This window comes from Scyliorhinus canicula, chromosome 21 (genome assembly GCF_902713615.1).
Source record: "Scyliorhinus canicula chromosome 21, sScyCan1.1, whole genome shotgun sequence".
Classification (NCBI taxonomy): domain Eukaryota; kingdom Metazoa; phylum Chordata; class Chondrichthyes; order Carcharhiniformes; family Scyliorhinidae; genus Scyliorhinus; species Scyliorhinus canicula.
This window is the reverse complement of record NC_052166.1, coordinates 37,018,015-37,034,674: the sequence shown is the minus strand read 5'-3', so window position 1 is coordinate 37,034,674 and position 16,660 is coordinate 37,018,015.

Below are 16,660 nucleotides of genomic sequence, written 5' to 3'. Positions count from 1 at the left end.
CAACCTCCTTTACTGCAAGAGGAACAACCACAGCCTTTCCAACCTCAACGTGATGTTGTAACTACAACCTGCATTCCTAGAACCATTCTGGTTAACCTTCTCTGCACTTGCTCAAGGATCTTCACATTTTTCCTCAGGTGCGATGACCAGAACCGCATACAATGGGAAGAGGTAATGTAGTAGTAATGTCACTGGACCAATAATAAAATAGACCTAGGCTAATGCTCTGGGGACAAGGGTTCAAATTCCACCATGGCCACTGGTGGAATTTAAATTCAATTAAAGAAAAAATGAAATTGAAAACTGGTCTCAGTTGACCATCGTCGATTGTTATATTTTCAACAGAATCCCCCAAAACCAACACCTCTCCAGCTTAGAAGGACAAGGGAATGCTATTATCACAGTTGTGGCATGTAAGTCGACTATTGAAGCTCCAAAAAACAGGGGTCAACTTATGCACGGAGTATGAAATGTGAGCACAGTAAGAAGTCTTACAACACCAGGTTAAAGTCCAACATGTTTGTTTCAAACACTAGCTTTCAGAGCACTGCTCCTTCCTCAACATTTCACCTGAGGAAGGAGCTGTGCTCCGAAAGCTAGTGTTTGAAACAAACCTGTTGGACTTTAACCTGGCGTTGTAAGACTTCTTACTGTGCTCACCCCAGTCCAATGCCGGCATCTCCACATTATAAAATGTGAAACATGGGTGGTCGTCATTTTGAAATGTGAACCACATTATACTGATAACTAAGAATAAATTGCATGGCACAGTTTATTGGATGAATTTTGGCAGAAAATATTGCAAAAATATTATCTAAATGATCAGAGATTGCAGAGGGACCTGGGTGTCCTAGTGCATGAATTACAAAAGGTTAGTACACAGGTACAGAAAGTAATTCGGAAAGCTAATAGAATGTTATCATTATCGTGAGAGGAACTGAATACAAAAGTAGGCAGATTATACTTCAGTTGTACAGGACATTGTTGAGACGGCAGCTGTAGTATTATGGACACAATTGGTCTCCTTATTCAAGGAAAGATGTAAATGTGTTAGAAGCAGTTCAGAAAAGGTTTACTAGACTAAAACCAGGAATGAGCAGGTTGTCTTATGAGGAAAGGTTGGACAAGTTAGGTTTGTATCCCCTGAACTTTGAAGGTGACTTGATCAAACCTTTAAGATCCTGAGGGATATTGACAGGGTGGATATAGAGAGGACGTTTCCTCCTGTGGGAGAATCTAGAACTAGTGGCCACAGTTTAAAAATAAGGCATCACTCATTTGACAGAGATGAGGAGAAATTCTTTCTCTTGGGAGGCCGTGAGACTCTGGAACTCTCTTCCCCAAAAGGCAGTGGAAGCAAAGTCTGAATATTTTTCAGGCAGAGATAGAAAGATTCTTGATCAACAAGGGGGTGAAAGGTTATCGGGATAGCAAAAATATGTGGTTGAAGTTACAATCAGATCAACCTGGATCTAATTGAGCAGCGGGGCAGGCTTAAGGGGCTGAGTGGCCTACTTCTGTTCCTAATTTGTATGTTTGTAGATTATTAATTGTACAAAGATACCTTTAGCCACAATGCAACCATTTTAAAAGCACCAAATTAATTGCCTTCACCATCTAAAAGGAAAGAGTCTATCAAATCCATTCTTGTCATTTTGGCAATGAAATCATTGTCAGGATCCCATTCTGGATCAGACTTGAGCTTTCATTTTCAAAATCTCTCCACAAACACTCATCTTCCTCTCCATCCAATGACTTGAATATTCCACATTTTTTGAGCAATCCGATGACACTTTGTGCACCACAATTTCATAATGAAACCAAACAAAACATCAAACAGGGCAGTGCACAGGTTTCCACTCTTTGTGTAGGTTTTTCTCTATTAACCACCCGTCTATTTCATTTGGCAAGAATGTGATCCTTGAATGACTTGCTTAGGCACGCATCCAAAAGTTGAACTATGGACGTTGCCCCCCCCCCCCCCCCCCCCCGCCCCGGTATAATTGAAATGTCGCTGTTAGTTCATCATAGATCCTCTCGATCTCTTTGGTTGTATGGAATCTGAGCATGTCCCACATGTATAAGCTGTGTCCTTTATGTAGGTCGCTAGGACTCCTAAACCGCACACCAATCACTCTGTCCTAATCCATCCAACTGCTATGATGAACATGCCCAAAAACCCCTGCGGTGAACTTTATGTTCGGCATGATTTTATGGTAGACGATTACCATAGGCTTTAATTTTGCTTTGTTAACCATGCATGCAGGCTGGTACTATAGTGAATCTTTTTTGCTCCTAGCCTGTCATTTTCACTAGAACTGCTTTTGAACCTTTTTATTCTACAGATTGGGGGCTGGGCATATTGAAATTTGTGGTGTTTCAGCCATGTTGCCAATGTGACTAAATGGGTACTCAAATTTTTTGCCACTGACTGATGGTGAACTGCTGAAAATTAGTCATTTTGGCATCGAGGTCATGCGGTCGTCTCTGAGAACTCTGAGTCTTCTGTTCCAACTCGAGATAAACAGTTTTGCTCCATAAAGTGGCTACACCAATGGTCTGTGGGTCTGAAATCTTTGCTGGACTCATGGTTTGATTTGGCCCTCGTAAGTATGCACGTACACAGTTTATCTCTGGTGATGATGTAAACACTGCAACAATTTTCGAGGGCCCATTCCAATGTATATTTCTCAAGGTCAGGCCAGTGGCTGGTTCCTGTTCTGATGATGCATTGGCCTTTGGCATCTTCTTCAGTTTGAAATTTTGTTCCTTCATTCTTGCATCAGATTTTCGCCAGTATTAAACTCCCTCGCGGCAGCAATCAGTTGATGAGTGGGCAAATATTATGACTTTTAGCTTGAAATCGCCTTCCTACTTTATTCGTTTTGCTGGAGGACCCCAGCAGCACGGTTCAATTCCCGTACCAGTCTCCCAGAACAGGCGCCAGAATGTGACGACGAGGGGCTTTTCACAGTAACTTCATTTGAAGCCTACTTGTGACAATAAGCGATTTTCATTTCATTTCATTTTTTTCATTTTGTTTGTCACTCGCCAAGCCATGTGTGGCATGCTGTGTGTGAATGTCTTGACAATCTTCTTCACAACACAGCCCATGTCGTCTGCTTGGCCTAGTGTGCCGACTTATATTGAAAGAGTAAAACTTGCAATTCTGGGAGTGAAAATTTGAGGTGGACTATGAATGTGAGTTATAGCATTTTGTAGCTGAAAGGATGTGGGGGTGAGACTTATCTGCCGAGTATATTTAAAAGCATGATTTTTGGTGCCAAACGGGATGATCTTATACGTGGGTTACATATACGTCGCAATCTATGGTCCCGCCAAATGAGACACCATACAGAATTGGTCATATGTCACCATTCCCCCATCATCACCAGGTCAAGTTACATTCGAGCCACACAGGCAACGGCCATCTCTTACAATCGCTCCTTATCATTCAATGGCATTACCATTGCTGAATCCCTCACAATCAACATCCTGGGGATTACTATTGATCAGAAACTGTACACGACTAGCCATACTAATACTGTGTCTACCAGTGCAGGTAAACGGTTGGGAATTCTGTGGCAAGTAACTCATCTCCTGACCCCCAACGCCTGTCCACCATCTACAAGGCACAAGTCAGGAATGTGATGAAATACTCTCCACTTGACTGGATGAGTGCAGCTCCAACAACACTCAAGAAGCTTGACACCATCCAAGACAAAGCAGCCCACTTGATTTCTCCCCCTTCCACAAACATTCAATCCCTCCACCACCAACGAATAGTGGCAGACGTGTGTACCATCTGTTGTGCTCTTTGTTTTAATTCTTTCATGGTGAAGGTTGTAGTACTAACAAAGAATAGCAAGCTGCGTTTAATAAACAAAGCTAATTTATTACACTACACTGAATTAGATTTGAACATATTACTAAGCAATTGGTGAAGTAAAGATTGCACAATACATCTACACTATTGATAATACTATTAGTTCAACTATCTCACAACTACTTGGGCAGCACGGTAGCATTGTGGATAGCACAATTGCTTCACAGCTCCAGGGTCCCAGGTTCGATTCCGGCTTGGGTCACTGTCTGTGCGGAGTCTGCACGTTCTCCCCATGTGTGCCTGGGTTTCCTCCGGTGCTCTGGTTTCCTCCCACAGTCCAAAGATGTGCAGGTTAGGTGGATTGGCCATGCTAAATTGCCCTTAGTGTCCAAAATTGCCCTTGGTGGGGTTACTGGGTTATGGGGATAAGGTGGGGTTGTGGGCTTGGGTAGGGTGCTCTTTCCAAGAGCTGGTGCAGACGCAATAGGCTGAATGGCCTCCTTCTGCACTGTAAATTCTATAATAAATTCTATACTCTGTCTTGCTCACTCTCTCCATCTATCTCGATCTATCTTCCAGAAGTCAAAGAGGCATGTGATATTTGTATGGTTGCTCGATAGCACCATCTAGTGACCAGAGTAGTAACATTACATTAACCCTTTGTGTGCTTTACAATACCCACATATTGTGACACCAGCTACACTATTCACTGCGGGAACTAGCCAAGGTTGCTTAGGCAGCACCTTCCAAACCCACGACCATTATCATCTAGTAGAACAGCTGCAGAAGATACTTGGGAACCCCCACCATCTGGAGGTTTCCCTCCAAGTCACTCACCACCCTAACTTGGAAATATATCGCCGTTCCTTCACTGTCGCTGTGTCAAAATCCTGGAATTCCTTCCCTAACAGCACAGTGGGTGTACCTACACCTCAGGTACTGCAGCGGTTCAAGAAAGCAACTCACCACCACCTTCTGAACGGCAACTAGTGATGGGTAATAAATGCTGGCCCAGCCTGCGATGCCCACATCCCATAAATTATTTTTTTATGATATGTCTTGAAACTCCCAACACAAGCATGTGGGTGTATCTTTACCACATGGACTGTAGTGGTTCAAGAAGAAGGCCCACCATCATTACAATATTGGCCCTGCCCATATTTCCAAAGCGAATAATCATTATGGGTAGATCAAGTACTACACACCTTTGATCTCAAAGTTCCGCACTGCATGCAACCAGGCATGAGGGAAGTGGCCTGACAGCCCACATGCAGCCCCGCCCCTCCCTCAACTCTCTCACTGGCCAATAACACCTTATGCCGGCTTCAGGAAAACTAAAGTGTAATCACTCCAATGCCACATTGGCACCACACTGATTCATGGTTCTATATTTAAAATCAGATGATTAAAGTCTGAATCCAGAATTCTATTAACTTACCGCCTCAGTAACATTAATCGGATCAAAAACAAGCTAGTGACAGTACACTGCTAAAAGGAAGATGCTGGTGCCAGTCAAGAATGACATTTACGTTACACTGATCAAAAGTGAACTCTAGCACTTCTGCAAGGCTTTATTTAAGACATGGCCTGATCCAATAGAATCATTGTTTTTCACAGTAGAGTTTTAAAAATTTTGAACTGCTCTGGAAAACCTAAAGGTTGGCGTTTTAAATTCCTTTTTCACCTGATGCATCTGTTGTTAAGCACTGTATTATTCTGACCTGACAGGAGGGCCCAGAGATCTGAAACATCAGAGTCCCTGTGGCTTCACTTGAACACGATTTACCCAGATGAGGGGTGGGGTGTCCCCCCTTTTCCTCGGGTAGGGGGAGTGTACAGTTAGGAGAATAAACTCGCTAGCCTGAGAGTTTATACATACACTGTAGCCACATACTCCCTCCAAACACGAGCTGCTCTCCATCTATTTCAGAAGTACAAGAATGCATGTGCTTCATGGGAAAAAGGAACAAACTGTATTATTCCAGTAGGGAGATCGCCTGATGGAAGCATTCAGCATATAAGGGGAGCAGCTCGATCAATCCATGCAAATGCAGTACGAGTCCACAGAACAGACTTTGGCCTCTGTATAACCAGAAAAATGCATTACATTGAAAGGCAGCAGATGGCAGATGCACAATTGAGAGTTTATCACACTGCAAGGGTTTAAGTGATTTTGCTAAATGCCAGGGCCAAGCCCTGTAGCACACTCTTGGCCTTTGCTTATTTTCCATTGAATTTATTACAAATTAACTTATTCCGTGAGAACTTGGAAGTTGCAGCATTAAGTCTTTAATCGTTTGGATCATTTGGCATCAGGCCCCAATAGCATGCAGAGGAGCAGCACTTCAAGTCGGTTCCCGTTGGCTGCTACAACATGTACAAAACTGAATTTAAAAGCTCATTAAGTGAAGCATTATTATACAGCAGGAAGATGACAAGCACCAAGGAATAACACTACTGCAATCTAAATCTCAAGGCACAGGTAAACCACGTAAACGTGTTTCAACCTTGTGTTTTCCGACATCGTTCGAGTAGGATTATGACAATGCGCTCTCAGATCATTATTTTTTTTTTTTTTTAAATTTAGATTACCCAATTATGTTTTCCAATTAAGGGGCAATTTAGCGTGGCCAATCCACCTACTCTGCACATTTTTTTGGATTGTGGGAGCGAAACCCACGCAGACACGGGGAGAATGTGCAAACTCCACACGGACAGTGACCCAGAGCCGGGATCGAACCTGGGACCTCAGCGCCGTGAGGCGGTTGTGCTAACCACTAGGCCACCGTGCTGCCCCTCTCAGATCATTATTAATGTTTTGTGTGTATTTCCTCTTGTCACAGCAATGATGACGCTTTTAAAATACTTAATTGGCTATAAAGTGCTGTGGCATACCCTGAGGTCATGTGATGCACTACTTCATTTAAAATGCGTTCTTGGGCAGCACGGTGGCCTAGTGGTTAGCACAACCGCCTCACGGCGCTGAGGTCCCAGGTTCGATCCCGGCTCTGGGTCACTGTCCGTGTGGAGTTTGCACATTCTCCCCGTGTCTGCGTGGGTTTCACCCCTACAACCCAAAGATGTGCAGGTTAGGTGGATTGGCCATGCTAAATTGCCCCTTAATTGGACAAAATAATTGGGTAATCTAAATTTATAAAAAAAAAAAATTAAAAAAAAAAAAAAAATGCGTTCTTTCTCAGAACCTGATTGCATTTTGGAAATTGGCCCCGAAGATATTGGAGAACAAGTTCCAATAATTGCCAACGCTGGATAGGAATCAAACACATATCACATCCTTCTCTGCTTAATGAATTGATGATGATGGAGTCCCCCTGGCGCTTCAATACAAGTGAAAATCAAGTTTGCATTCTAGGTTGATGTTATCTCGCGTGTGATGTTAGGCGAAGTCTCTATGAGGTTATTCATGACCTTGCCCCACGCCTGAGGTGTGGTGATCCTCAGGTTAAATCACTACCAGTCAGCCGGTGATCATCTGGGACTACGGCGATTTTACCTTTACCTATTGGCATAACTATTTGCAAATACTGCCCCTGCTGTCAGTGCTGGAGGGATAGACGAAGGGTTAGCTTTGTGCCACACTCGCAAATCCTATCCTATTTTCTGCAAATGAATTACTATCCCAAAAAAAAAGAGAAGTGGAAAAATAATTCCTGTAGCTGTAGCACAGGAACTGACTAACGTTTACTACACTTTAAGAAGTACTGAATTATTGCCCGCCAAAAGTAACTTCCAAAATAAATAAAGCCTAATTTCTTCAAAGATGCCTAACCTCCCTATTGCCTTAGTTCATAAACCCCAAAGAACCAAACACATGTGTACTTTAGGGATTGAGGCCGTTTAACAGGAACCAACAGCAAGGGTCAATAAGAGTCTGTTTATCTTCCAGATGGCAGCATATGTCAAATACATACTGTAGTGGGAGTGCTCTATTGCAAGTCAACTAATCAATAATCAGACTGATATTACTGTGGTTTAACAATGAGCCGCTTTCACATGATAGTGCAGCAGAGCTTTTTATTAAAAGCAAAATATTGCAACTGCTGGAAATAGAACATAGAACATAGAACAGTACAGCACAGAACAGGCCCTTCGGCCCTCAATGTTGTGCCGAACAATGATCACCCTACTCATCCACCCTATACCCGTAACCCAACAATCCCCCCCTTAACCTTACTTTTTTATTAGGACACTACGGGCAATTTAGCATGGCCAATCCACCTAACCCGCACATCTTTTGGACTGTGGGAGGAAACCGGAGCACCCGGAGGAAACCCACGCACACAGGAGGAGGACGTGCAGACTCCACACAGACAGTGACCCAGGCGGGAATCGAACCTGGGACCCTGGAGCTGTGAAGCATTTATGCTAACCACCATGCTACCCTGCTGCCCCGATCTGAAATAAATCTGAAATCTGAAATAAAAGCCGAAATTGCTGAATAAACTCAGCAGGTCGGGTGGCAACTGTGGGGAGAAACAGAATTAGGTTTTCTGGTCTAAATGACCCTTCTGCAGAACTTTTTATTACGCTTTGTTTTCACTTTTTCAGGGTGTACTGCGCACCTTGCTATACAGAAGAACTTACAAAATAGGAACAGAAGTAGGCCACTCAGCCCTTTGAGCCCCCTCCAGCACTCAATGAGATCATAGCTGATTTTCCTGCATTGTCCCGTGATATTTTTACTATGTAGAAATCGATCAATCTTAATCTTTAACATGCTCAATGACTGAGATTCCACAGTCGAAAGATTGCACCCCCCCCCCCTCTGAGTAAAGACATTTCTCCTCATTTCAGTCCTAAACGGTCTACCCTTTAGTCTAAGACTGTGTGTCCTGGTTCCTGAACACCCAGCCAGGGGAAACATCCTTCTTGCATCTACCCTGTCGAGCCCTGTACAAGTTTTGTATTTTTCAATGAGATATCCTCTTATCTTCTAAACTCCAGAGAATAAAGGCCCAGTTTATTTACCCTCTCCTTGTGGGACAATCCCTCCATCCCAGGAATTATTCTGATGAACCTTTATTGAACTCCCTCCATGGCAAGGATATCTTTCCTTAGGTAAGGAGAACAAAACTGCACAAAATACTCCAGGAGTTATCTCACCGAGACTTTATGTAATTGCAACAAGACATCTTTGCTCCAATAACAAATTGTATAGTAATATAGGTCGCAACATGCCATTTGCATTTTTTAAAATAAACATTTTATTGAGGTATTTTGTTGGCATTGTAACAGCAGCAATATAAACAATGTACATGAAAATATAAACATAGTGCAAATACCACCTCCCTCCCCAACTGGTCCCACCATTAATTAGCCCCTTAATCTAACCCCCCTCCCCCCACCCCTCACCCCCGCTGACGATTAATTCTCCGTGAAGAAGTTGACGAGCGGTTGCCACCTCCGGGCGAACCCTAACAGTGACCCTCTCAAGGCGAATTTAATTTTCTCCAGACAGAGAACGGTAGCCATGTCCGATAGCCAGATCTCCGACTTCGGGGGTCTTGAGTCCCTCCATATCTGCCTCCGGGCTACCAGGGAAGCAAAGGCCAGAACATCTGCCTCTTTCTCCTCCTGGATTTCCAGATCCTGCGACACTCCGAAAATCGCCACCTTTGGACAATGTCACCCTTGTTTTTAATACCTTGGACATGACGTCAGCAAACCCCTGCCAAACTCCCCTCAGCTTTGGACATGCCCAGAACATATGGACATGGTTCGCTGGTCCTCCCATATCCTCTGGAAACTACCCTGTCCTGAATTCCCCCATAGCGGCAGGAGTGGGAATGTTGATACCTGTCTCCGCAGAAAGTCCCTCACCTGTAGATATCGAAATTCGTTTCCCCCCGCCAATGCAAACTTCTCCTCCAGCGCCCTTATATTCGGAAAGCTCCCCTCTATAAACTAATCCCCCATCCTCTCAATCCCCGCTCTCCGCCATATTCGGAACCCCCCCGTCCATCCTCCCCGGGGCAAACCGGTGATTATTGCAGATTGGGGACCAGCCCAATGTTCCCCCTGCTCTCACATAGGAGGGCATTAGCTATGAGGAGCGGTTGAATAAACTCTGTTTGTTCTCACTGGAACGACGGAGGTTGAGGGGCGACCTGATAGAGGTCTACAAAATTATGAGGGGCATAGACAGAGTGGATTGTCAGAGGCTTTTTCCCAGGGTAGAGGGGTCAATTATTAGGGGCCATAGGTTTAAGGTGCGAGGGGCAAGGTTTAGAGGAGATGTACGAGGCAAGTTTTTTTACACATAGGGTAGTGGGTGCCTGGAACCCGCTGCCGGAGGAGGTGGTGGAAGTAGGGGTGATAGTGACGTTTAAGGGGCATCTTGACAAGTACATAAATAGGATGTGAATAGAGGGATACGGACCCAGGAAGTGTAGAAGATTTTAGTTTAGACGGGTAGCATGGTCGGCACAGGCTTGGAGGGCCGAAGGGCCTGTTCCTGTGCTGTACTTTTCTTTGTTCTTTGTTCTTTTATATCTCCTCCATTGCCCCCAGACTCTCAAGGCCGCCGCCACCACAGGGCTGGTGGAGTACCGTGCCGGCGGGAACAGCAGAGGCGCAGATACCAGTGCCCCCAAACCTGTGCCCTTACAAGAAGCCGCCTCCAGACTCACCCATGGCGACCACCCCCCCCCCCCCCCCCCCCCCCCCAAGCCACCCCCCACCCCCTGCCACCGCCACCAACCACTTCCTTATCATGGCTATGTTAGCTGCCTAATAATAATTGCTAAAGTTCGGCAGCGCCAGCCCTCCCTCGCCCCGACTCCGCTCCAGCATTACCCTCCTCACTCACGGGGACTTGCCCCCCCATACGAAGCCCGCTATAACTTTATTGACCTGCTTAAAAAAGGACCACGGAATGAAGATGGGGAGACATTGAAATACAAACAGGAATCTCGGGAGGACCGTCATTTTCAGCCTTTGGACTCTACCGGTTAGAGACAACGAGAGCGAATCCCATCTCCGGAAATCATCTTTCATTTGATCTACCTACTGGGCCAAGTTCAATTTATGTAGCCGGTCCCAATCCCGCGCCACTTGGATACCTAGGTACCTGAAACTGTCCCCTACCACTCTGAACGGTAGTTCCCCCAGTCGCCTCTCCTGACCCCTCGCCTGGACCGCAAACATCTCGCTCTTCCCCATATTAAGCTTGTACTCCGAAAATCGGCCGAATTCCCCTAAAATTCCCATGATTTCTTCCATCCCCTCAATTGGATCTGAAACATACACAAGCAGGTCGTCCACATACAGCGAGACTCTGTGCTCCACCCTCCCCCCGACCAGCCCCTTCCAGCCCCTTGAGGCCCTCAGAGCAATTGCCAGCGGCTCTATAGTCAACGCAAACAGCAGTGGGGAGAGGGGGCATCCCTGTCTCGTCCCACGGTGCAGTCTAAAATAGTCCGAAGTCGTCCTGTTCGTCCGTACACTTGCCACAAGAGCCTGGTACAGCAACCTGACCCAGTCAATAAAGCCCCTCCCAAATCCGAACCGTTCCAGTACCTCCCATAAATAATCCCACTCAACCCGGTCAAAAGCTTTTTTCCGCATCCATCGCGACCACTACCTCTACCTCCCTACTTTCCGGGGACATCATGATCACATTTAACAACCTTCTTACATTCTTGCCTTCCCTTAACGAACCCCATCTGATCCTCCACAATGACATAATCCTCAATCCTGAAGGACAAAATTTTAGCCAACAGTTTGGCGTCTACGTTCAATCGGCCTGGAAGACCCACATAGCTCCGGGTTCTTGCCCCGTTTCAGGATAAGCAAAATTGTGGCCTGTGACATAATCTGTGGCAGAACCCCTCTTTCCCTTGCCTCATTAAACACCTTCACCAGCACCGGTCCCAATATCCCGGAGATCTTTTTGTGGAACTCCACTGGGTACCCGTCCAGTCCCGGGGCCTTACCCGACTGCATGGCCTTCAAGCCCTCCACTATCTCTTCCAACCCGATCGGGGCCCCCAGTCCTTCTACCAGCTCCCCGTCCATCTTCGGTAAAGTCAGCCCCTCCATGAAGTGCCTCATCCCCTCCGGCCCCGCAGGGGGTTCCAACCTGTACAGCCTGCTGCAGAAATCCCTAAACGTCTTACTCACCCCTGCCGAGTCCCCAACTAAGTTCCCATCCCCGTCAATAACTTTCCCTATTTCTCTAGCTGCTTCCCTCTTTCTGAGCTGCTGTGCAAGCATCCTGCTGGCCTTCTCACCATGCCCGTAGATCGCCCCCCCCCCCTCACCTTTCTAAGCTGTTCCACTGCCCTCCCTGTGGTTAACAAGCCGAACTCCGCCTGTAGTCTCTACCATTTCATAAAAGCCCTATCTCTGGAGTCTCCGCGTACCTCCTGTCGACTTGAAGAATCTCTTTTACCAGTCGGTCCATCTCTGCCCCGTCCGTCCTGTCCCTGTGAGCCCGGATCGAGATCAGCTCTCCTCTCACCACTGCCTTCAGCGCTTCCCAGACCACCGCTGCTGAGATCTCCCCCTTTTCATTTACCTGCAGGTAATTCTGTTTGCATTTCCTCAGCCTCTCGCACATCGCTTCGTCTGCCAATAGCCCTACATCTAACCTCCATTGCGGGTGCTGATTGCTATCTGTACTAACCTGCAGGTCAACCCAGTGTGGGGCATAGTCCGAGATTGTGATCGCCAAGTACCCCGTGTCCACCATTCCTGCCAGCAAGGCCCTACCCAAAACAAAGAAATCGATCTGAGAGCATACCTTATGCACGTGGGAGTAGATGGAGAACTCCTTCACCCTTAGCTGCCTAAATCTCCATGGATCCAGTCCCCCATCTACTCCATGAACCCTTTCAGTTCCTTTGCCATTGCTGGCACCCTGCCTGTTTTTGAGCATGACCGATCCAGGCCGGGATCAATAACTGTATTAAAGTCCCCTCCCATGATCAGCTTGTGCGAGTCCAGGTCCGGTATCGTCCCCAACATCCTCTTTATAAATTCCACGTCATGCCATTTTCATTCTTAATTGTTTGTTATATCTGTATGTTAGCTTTAGGTGACTCATGAGTGACACACAGTCCTTTGAAGCTCAACACATCCAAGCCTATCACCATTTAAGACAGAATCCATATTTCTGTTTTCTTTACCGAAGTGGATAACCTCATATTTCTCTACATCGTATTCCATTTGCCAAATTTGCTTTGCCTCTCCAAATCCCCTTGAGGCATCTTTACATAATAATAATCTTTATTGTCAGAAGTAGGCTTACATTAATACTGCAATGAAGTTACTGTGAAAATTCGCTAGTAGCCATATTCCGGTACCTGTTCGGGTACGCTGAGGGAGAATTTAGAATGGCCAATATACCTAATAGCACGTCTTTTGGGACTTGTGCGAGGAAACCGGAGCACCCGGAGGAAACCCACGCAGGCACGGGGAGAACGTGCAGACTCCACACAGACAGTGGAATCGAACCTGGGACACTGGAGCTGTGAACCAACAGTGCTAACGACTGTGCTACCATGCCGTCCTGCATCCTCTCACAACTCACACTTCCACCTAGTTTTGTGTCATCTGCAAACTTGGAAATATTAACTTTAATCCCCGCATCCAAATCATTGACGTAGATTGTGAACAGCTGGGGCCCAAACATTGTTCTTTGCCATGCCCAACCAGTCACAGCCTGCCAACTTAAAAATGAACCATTTATTCCTACTCTCTGTCTTCTGTCTGCTCACCAGTTCTCAATGTACGGCAGTATACTCCACCCCAATCGCAGCCCCTCCGCTCAATCCATGTGCTCTAATTTTTGTTCACTAACCTCTTGTACAGGACCTTATTGGAAGCTTTTTAAAAATTCTAAATATGAGGGCAGCACAGTGGCGCAGTGGTTAGCAATGCTGCCAAGGTCCCAGGTTCAATCCCGGCTCTGGGTCGCTGTCCATGTGGAGTTTGCACATTCTTCCCATGTTTGAGTGAGTTTCGCACCCCACAACCCAAGATGTGCAGGGTAGGTACATTGGCCACACTAAATTGCCCCTTAAATGGAAAAAATGAATTGGGTACGAGGAGAATCTAAATATACAAACTTACCAGTTCCCCCTTATCTGCTCTGCCAGTTACATCCCTAAAAAACAACCTCCAAATGGTTTGTTAAACATGAATTTCCCTTTCATAAATCCGTGTTGACACCAGCCAATTCTACCGTGGTTTTCCAAGTGTCACAGCAAATGCTTAGATACACAGCAGGTATCGCAGCACCTGCAGAAGTTGGTGGCTTTTTGTCAGAGGTGGGGAAAGGGGTGTAACAGGTTTTAAGCAAGCACAGAAGCAGGAAAAGGAGAAGAGGAAAAACAAGTGGGGCCGTCTCTGATAGTATAAGAAGCAGGAGTTTAACGGTAAAAGGATGATGGTGCAAGGCAAAAAGAGATGATAATTTAATAAGTGCAGAAACAAAAGGTTGGCCTACTAGAGGTATTTATGCAGATAGCAGAATCATTAGTAGCTATTGTTCAAAAATATACGTCAGCAGAGGTTATGATCTGAAATTTTTGAACTCACTAAAGTAAAAGCGAAATGCTACGGACGCTGGGGATCTGAAATAAAAATAATTTTGAACAAATCATCAAGTCTGGAAACTTGAAAGTGGAGACAGAAACAGAGTTAGTGTTTCAAATCCAGCATGACTCTTCTTCGGACCCCTGGAGTTCCTGAATGTTTGTATATGGGCTGTTCAGTGCAAGAGACAGAGTGAATGTCAGGCCAGGTGAATGGGTCAGAGCCTCCCCGAGGGAAAGTGCACTCTGGTTTGAACCCCCCACGCCCTGACTCCCTCATTCCACTGATCCACATTTTCCCACCCCCTTCAACATGCTAGATTTTAATGTTTCCATGTCACCAAATTGAAGAGTGAGTGCACTCGTAATTCCCATTTTTGATGTAATTGACACCATCCCCTGCCCAAATCTTCTTTCATCCTCCCCTGTTGGAAAGCAGAAATCTTTTAGTTTCTACCATTGTAAATTGACGATTGTCAACTGAGTCAAGTAGACAACTTATCAAAGTATCATAGAATGGTAAAACAGAATCAAATCGTAGAATCTGTACAGTGTAGGAGGCCATTCGGCCCACTGGCTTCACCTACCCTCTGAAAGAACACTCTATCCAAGCTCAGCCCCCCCCCCCTCCCCTCCCCCTCACCCCCTAATCCCATAACCTCACCTAAGCTTTTGACGCTAAGGGTTAATTTAGCATGTACATCTTTGGACTGTGGGAGGAAACCAGAGCACCCAGAGGAAACCCACGCAGACACAGGGAACAAAGAACAAAGAAAAGTACAGCACAGGAACAGGCCCTTCGGCCCTCCAAGCCTGCACCGACCATGCTGCCTGTCTGAACTAAAATCTTCTACACATCCGGGGTCCATATCCCTCTATTCCCATCCTATTCATGTATTTGTCAAGATGCCCCTTAAACGTCACTATCGTCCCTGCTTCCACCACTTCCTCCGGCAGCAGGTTCCAGGCACCCACTACCCTTTGTGTAAAAAAACTTGTCTCGTACATCTCCTCTAAACCTTGCCCCTCGCACCTGTAATTGATTTTATGGAAAGATGTGTCATTTGAAACATGGAAGTCTGGCAATACCTGATTTAAGAAACACGAGAGGATGCAGGGAAAGATCCCATGAAGGGTTAACAGCAGCTGCAAAGAGCAGGATTATAAAATGCAGATTCTTTCTCCCAAACAGGCTTAGCAAACACAAAGGATTTTTGTATGAAGCTAAAAACAATGGTTCACACCTTCATTAAAATGAATCATCTTAGTAAGCATCTGGAAAAGCATGGATGAGGGTTTCAGTTGAGCTAGGTGATAAATGTAAACCTTTCAAGTTATAACCAAGTGGATTTTTAGCATACAGCTAAAAGCAATGTTTCACACCTTCACTGAAGTAAAATCAGCAGATAGAAAAGAATGACTACAGGGTCAAATATATAGGTGTGAAATTCTGCCAACACCAGGTAAATTAAAAGAAAATTGGAGACTATCAGTCTACGGGAAACATAATTTAGATCCAAAATCAAAGTCAAAATTATGAGCTGGGAACACAATTGGAAACCAAAACTATAGAAATGACAGGAATTAAAAGTAACACCTCTTGAAATCAAAGCATTTTGAATATCACAAAGGAACTTTGAACATCACAAAGGAAACAATGTAATCAGAGACCTGAGAGGTGAGGTCATGTCAAAATGAATACTTAGTCGTGTTTGAAAGATTTAGATTAAATGTACCTTTTACAATCCAAGTGAAATAAAAGTTACTTTACAATAAAGTAATAAAAACTTAATAACTGTTAGAACGATATATAAACCCCGAGAAAGGGACAGGAGATTAGGGAAGTCCAGGAGAGAAGCAGAGAAGGAACAAGCAGCTCAGAGTCAGTTTACAGTCAGTTCAGTCATGGGAAAGGGACAGAGCCGTAGCCAAGCTAAAACAGCTAATACATCTAAGGAAAACCAGAATTTAAAGAGGAGGCAGAGGCAGCTCAGAGTCAGCTCAGAGATAGCCAGCAGCGCCAGCTCTCATAGCCCGGTACATGGGATCGACAGGACATAGCAACCGAGCAGAACAGTGAATACATCTAAAGAAGACCGGATTTTAAAAAGAAGATTGATTGTCAAGGTGGGCCTGAAGGTCCCTTCAACCAACCAGGAGGATCCAGAAGCAATATATTTTTACCTGTCTGTAATTGCATCTTTTATAAGAAAAAGAAAAAATATAATAAAATAACTTTAAAGTTTTAACCTGAAACAGTGGTTATTCCAAAGTC